Genomic DNA, 6,414 nt, shown 5'->3' with positions numbered 1-6,414 from the left:
GCTGCTGAGATGTGTTTGTGGCAGCAGGGTTGTTAGACACAGCCGCAGGCTGAGGAGCTAACTTGCTAAGCAGCCTCACCTTGATGGCAGCCCAGACCCGCTCTGGAGGTTCTATTGGCAACACAGGAACAGTTCAGACTTAACAGAGGTGATCAGGGCAGCCCCAAGGGGGACAATGTGTTCTGATTAATTATTCAGTGCAATGGGCTGAGAGCTGTCTGTCTACTTACTTCCAGTGAATTGGAATATTATAAAATAGACCTCATTCATTCATTTCACAAGCATTTGCCAAAAGCCATGCTAAAGCTCTGCTGAATGCAATTAGCTGATTAAACAAAACTATGCTAAAGGGGAAGAGAGGGCCTGACAGAGGGAGCAGCACATCCAATGTCTAAGTCATACACTAGGCCTGTTGCAGGAACAGCAGGCAGGCAGGTATAGCCGGAGGGCGACAGTGGGGGACAGGGGTGGGAGGTGTGGCTAGCAGTCAGAAACCTTGACTGGGAGGCCGCCTCATGCACAGCCTTCTAGGCCACAGAGGGAACTTTGGGGTTGAGTCTTAGTATGATGGAAAGCTGCTACACAGTCTGAAGATCATGTTGCTTCAAGCCCTATATTGGCCTTAAGATGCCATGGCTTCTAGGATGACCCCTCCTTAGCCCAGCTTCCCCCAGCCAGCCTCACCCCTGTGCTCTTTTTCCACCTCACCCCACTCCCAGCCCCACGCACACCAGCCATAGCATTGTCTTGTGCCAATGTCCCTTTATCTGCCCAGCAAACTCCTACCTGCCCCTCAAGACCCAGAGTCTCTGTCAGTGCCATGATCAAGCCTTCCTCGACTTCCCCAGAATTTGAATTCCCCTCATTGCCCCAGACACAATCCTATCATACAGGGTCCATGTCATCTCTCTAAGGTCTCCCTGCCATCCAAGACTGGAGGCATTAGAGGGAGAAACATGGGGCTGGGGCTGGGTCAGAGAAGCAGAGTAGCCATGTTAAATTCTCACTGGATGAATGAATGAATGAACGAGTGAAGGAGTAGCTGAGGAGAGTTAACCCATCACCTCCCTGTCAGCCATCCGCTCCACAGGGAGAAGAGAGGCCGAGAGCTGCTGCGGCTGGGGGCCAGGCTGCCTGGGTTTCTATCCAGCCTGCAGCAGTTACTCCCTAGGTGACCTTGGGCAGATTGCTGTGCCTTGACTTCCTTATATATAAAGTAGGGATGGTCATAATGTCACCCTCTACTCCAGAGTTGCTGAGAGGATTACGTAAATGAGTGGGGCTCAGCACAGTAATCATCTGGTAAGTGTTAGTGTTATCATGGCAGTTGTTGCTGCTGCAAAGAAAGGGGGTGCGGAGAAAGGGGGAGGCCATGGATAGTGGGAGTCTCAGAGGCAGGTGAACTTGGCTGCCTTCTTCCCCACCTTGCCAGGGGCTCTTCTGAACCACACATGCCACTCCCGAGAAGCATGCGTCAGAGGCACTGGAGGCAACCATTTTTATTCATCTCCCTGTAATGCCATGAGAAGCCAAGTTGCTTTTTATTCTCAAACTCTTCTTTACCTTCTGGAGACCATTTACTGTTTCCTTTTTCTATGGAAGAAACTGTTTCAGGGAGGTGGGGGTGGGCTTGGCTGGAGCTCTGGCCCTTCCACCTGTCACACCAGTGACCTTGGGCAGAAGGTGTCACATCTGTGTCTCGGTTTCCCCTGCTGGCCTGCGCTCTGTCTCTGCGGGTCACGGTGGGCTATGGGTAATAATTTCATGCTCAGGCTATGGAGTCAGGCTATCCCAGCTCAAATCCTGGCTCTGCCCTCTGTTAGCTGTGGACCTGGATAAGTTAGCCAGTCTCTCTCTGCCTCAATTTCCTCAACTGAGAATAGGATAATAATAGCTACCACCCTGTTACGGGCTGAATTGTATCCCTGCCCTCCCCGCCACCAAACTCACATATTGAGGTTTTAACTCCCAGTACCTCAGAATGTGACTGTGTTTGGAGACAGGACCTTTAAAGAGGTGATTAAGTTAAAATGAGACCATTAGGATGAGCCCTAACCCAATATGACAGGTATCCTTATAAGAAAAGAAAATCAGGACACAGACACACAAAGGAACAACTATGTCAGGACACAGGGAGAAAACAGCCATCCTCAAGCCAAGGAGGATGAGAGAAGCCTCAGAAGAAAGCATCCCTGCCGACACCTGGATTTCACACTTCTAGCCCTTTTTACTGAGAAAATAAGTTTCTGCTGTTTAAGCCACCTGGACTGTGGTCCTCTGTTATGGCAGCCCTAGTAGACCAGGCAGTCGTGGGGGTTAAATGAGACAATGCGCATCAGCTGCTTCCAGGGGGTCCAGCTCCACACGTCACAGGAAAGGGCCTGGCACGTGCAGGTGGGCAGAGGCATGTTGCATCGGAAAGGAAGTAACTGCTCTTCGTCCCACTCGGACCCAGTGACACTCCCCACATGTATCGCGTGTCCACGTGTGCTGGCTCCGCCTGGGGACTGGGTGTGGCACACACAGGGAGGAGTGGAGCAGATGTGCCCCCAGCCTTCCCGGAGCTTGCAGTCTAACCTGCAGAGACAGAGAACAAAGGCTCCAAAATGAAGTCTTCACCAAAGGAACCAGGGGCAAAAAGAGATGCAGGAGGCTGTGTGGTCGAGCAATGGGGGTCTCGCAGGGGCTGAGAAGGTGCCCAGGAGGCCGCTGAGGTGGATCTGGGGAGAACAAGGCAGATGGTGGCAGCAGCACTGAAAAGGCTGAGGTGTGTGCTGAGGAACCCAAGGCTGTGGGCACACGAGGGTCAGGCTCTCCCTCCTCCTGCCTGTCTAGCATGGGGTTTATGGCATGGACTGTGGAGCAGCCGCCTGGGTTTGTCCCTGGGAGCTTGGTCGAGCGTGCCAGCAGCCCTGCGATGCTGACTTCTGGCCTTCTATGTCGGGGAGAAATAAACAGCTGTCTTGTTTCAGCCACTGTTCTTTAGGATCTCTATTGCTTGCAACCAAAAGTAATCCTGACCCAGAGCCAACAACAAAAAAAAAAGTGGAGAGGAAGCCTCAGAAGCAAAGGTGGCCTTCTTCACGGAAGTGCCCAGAGATGGCCTTGAGACTAAGAACCAACCAGAAAGGCCAGGGAGAGCCCAGCTGTCAGGGAGACAGATGCTGAACAGGTCCTGGCAGCCACAGCTCGCCCTGACTTGTGTCCCTGCACCCTCTGCCAGGCCCCCACCATTGTTTTTATGGCTTTATGAGCAGCTGCCTGCAAAGCCACTGCAGCTCCTCATGGGCACCCACCGCCTCTCCTGAGTGGGAAGAAATGGCACATCACCAAAGTGGTCCTGAGGAAGTCACGTGGGCACTGCATTCTCTTCTCAGTGAGCATGAGGAGGAAATACCTTCTGTTCTGCTCCCCTGGGCTTTGCCCATTGTCAGTTCAAGAATAAAATATGCCAGTTTCTTCAACAGAGACACACAAAGCAGCATGGAGCCTCTGAACTTGCTAGAAATAAAAAAAAAAAAAATCCAGCTTTGTCTTCTCCTAAGATGCTGGAGGAGGAGCAGAATTTGATTCCTCTGCCAATGGGGACAGGCTTGGGAGGGCTGGGGATGGCATGATTTGGCTGGGAGCTTTGCAATTCCTTGAATGAAGATACCGTATACAGAGGTGTCCTTCTCTGCCAAGACTGTACTGTTCAGCTGCTGGGAGCCCACTCCTGGGGTCCAGCTGCTTAGGTAATGTCCTGGCTTGGCTGCGGACTTTGCTGTGTGATCCTGGACACAATGTTTGTATGCCTCAGTACCTCACCTGTAAAATGGAAATTATGATAGTTTCTATCTCAAAAAGCTATTACAAAGACCAAATGAGATATCCCAAGGAAAGCCTTTAGATGCCTGGCACATAGTAAGTGCTCAATAAGTATTGCTTGTTATTTTTATGAAGTAATAACAATACAAGGTAACAGAGCTCCTTCCAGCTTATCCCTCTACCTTTCCCAGGTCCAGATCATCCCCATGGTACAGGGTCTGAGAACACGGGGATAACCAGACCAAAGTGTTTTTCCTATACTCATCCTCAGCAGCAACCCAGAAGACTTCTGTAACCAAATGTGTGAGGTTTTCCCCTACCAGCAAGCAAACAGTTCTGCTGTGGACACCAGGGGGGTGCCCTCCGATTCAATTCCAACTCTATCTTCTTGAAGTTAGCATCAGATCCTACAGGGTGAGAGCTGAGTCCCCAAGAGTGCTCCTACTTCAGATGCCAGTCACAAGTCCAGGCCTCTTGGAACTTCTGGCCAACCAACTATAAATCTGGCTTTCCACAACTCCCATCTTGGGTTCAATTAATTTGTTAGAGCTGCTCACAGAACTCAGGGAAATGCCTACTTATGTTTACTCGTCAAAGGATATTTTAAAGGATACAAACAAACAGCCTGATGAAGAGATACACAGGGTGAGGTCTGGAAGGGTTCCAAGTGTAGGAGCATCTGTCCCCATGAAGTCAGGGTGTGCTACCCTCCCAGCATGTGGATATTAAGCCTACATGTGTTAGCTGTTCTCAAGATCTGAAAATCTAGTCCTTTGGGTTTTTACAGAAGCTTCATTACATAAGCATGATTGATTAAATCACTGACCACTGATGATCAACTTAACCTTCAGCTCCTGTTCCCTCCCTGGAGGTTGGTGGGGGGTGGAGCTGAAAGTCCCAACCCTCTAATCCTGCCTTGGTCTTTCTGGTGCCCAGCTCCTATCCTAAAGCTACCCAGGGGCTGGCAGCATCAGTCAACTCATTAGCATACAAAAGACATCACTTTGGAGATTCTAAGGATTTTAGGAGTTGTATGTCAGAAAATGGGAACGAAGACCAAATATATATTTCACATGTCACACAGGGTCACAGCTAGAGTGCCAGACCTTACACCCATGTTCCTGGTAGGCAGGTGGAGGAAAGCATAGAGAAAAAGGTGTTCATCAACCATCTTTTAAGGAAGGTCCCTAAAAGAGCCATGTGACAGTTTTGCTTCCCATTGGCCACGATTTAATTACATGATCACATGCAACTGCAAAGCAGGCTGGGAAATATAATCTCTATGTGGGATGGTCAGGGACCAGCTAAAAATTGTGGGATCTATTTTAATGGAAGAAAGGGAAAATGGATACATCTCCATGGGGCCATCTAACAATCTCAACCACACCTCCTCATCACTGAACTTTCCGATAGAAGAGAAATTAGTATTTTCTGTAATGTGTTAAGCATCATGAACTTTCCCATAAGCAGTCACTTGATCATCAAAGAAAAAGCGTAGAGGAGAAGGTAAATATAGAGTTTCAGACAGTGATGCCAAGTAACTAAATCTCAGTTTTCCGCTAAACAAAATGGGGATCATGATTCCTTTTTCATAAGGTTGTCATGAGAATTAAAGAGAGTAAAGTTCCTTGCACACAGTGTATGTCCCCAGCTTTGCCAAGTTAATGTCTCTGAGCCTTAGATTTCTCATTGATAAAATGAAGATCTGCTTTATAAGGTCATAATGAGGATTAAATGAGATGACATATATAAGCTGTTTAGCATGTGCTTAGCTTTTAAGAAAACACAACAGTTGGGGGGCTGCTAATGTTTAGGCCTCTCAAAATTCTTGCAAGGTATCAAAATATGATTTTCAAGAAGCTAAAAACATGGCTCTTATTAAATATAGAATAAATACACGCGAAAGTCTTATTGTTCAACTAATTAAACAAGGAGGGAACCAGTAAGATGGCAAAGTTGATTTAAATAATATTTGAAGTATTTATAGGCAGGAGAAAAAGAAACAAAAAAGAAAAGAGAAGAATGTCAGAATAAAATTGCTGGGTTAGGTACAAAAGTGCTTAATGTTCTATATGCCATAAAACCGTAGTTTGTCTTTTCTGCCAGAAAGAAATAATTTCCATCTCTACAGGATGAAAATCTGCATGTTAATGTGATACTTTGTGTCTGGGCTCTATTCAATAGTAAATAGCAATGTCAAACATAGGTAAGTTCTCTTGAGAATCCCTGAGTGAACCTGAATGCTTTGGCATGACATTGAAAGGGCACACAGTAGAAACACAGCAAAACATCACATTAAAAAACCCACGAATATATACAATTATTATTTATCAATGAAAAATACAATTTTAAAAAGCATGCATTTTCTTGCTTTATTTCCAAGTGTGAGAAAATTTTTCATAACAGAAGTAATCCTCAATGATTAAAGAAGGGCTGGCTGCTTAGCTCAGTTGGTTAGAGCACAGCCTTATAACAACAAGGTCATGGGTTCGGATCTCCAAACCAGCCAGCTGCCCTCCCCCACAAAAAAGACAGAGGAGACATTTGAGTAGACATTTGAGTAGACATTTGCTGATTTTGTAATGGTGACCTGGAGAAGTACAAGGA

The sequence above is a fragment of the Cynocephalus volans genome, chromosome 9 (genome assembly GCF_027409185.1).
Source record: "Cynocephalus volans isolate mCynVol1 chromosome 9, mCynVol1.pri, whole genome shotgun sequence".
In the NCBI taxonomy this organism is placed as follows: Eukaryota; Metazoa; Chordata; class Mammalia; order Dermoptera; family Cynocephalidae; genus Cynocephalus; species Cynocephalus volans.
This window is presented reverse-complemented; position numbering follows the sequence as displayed.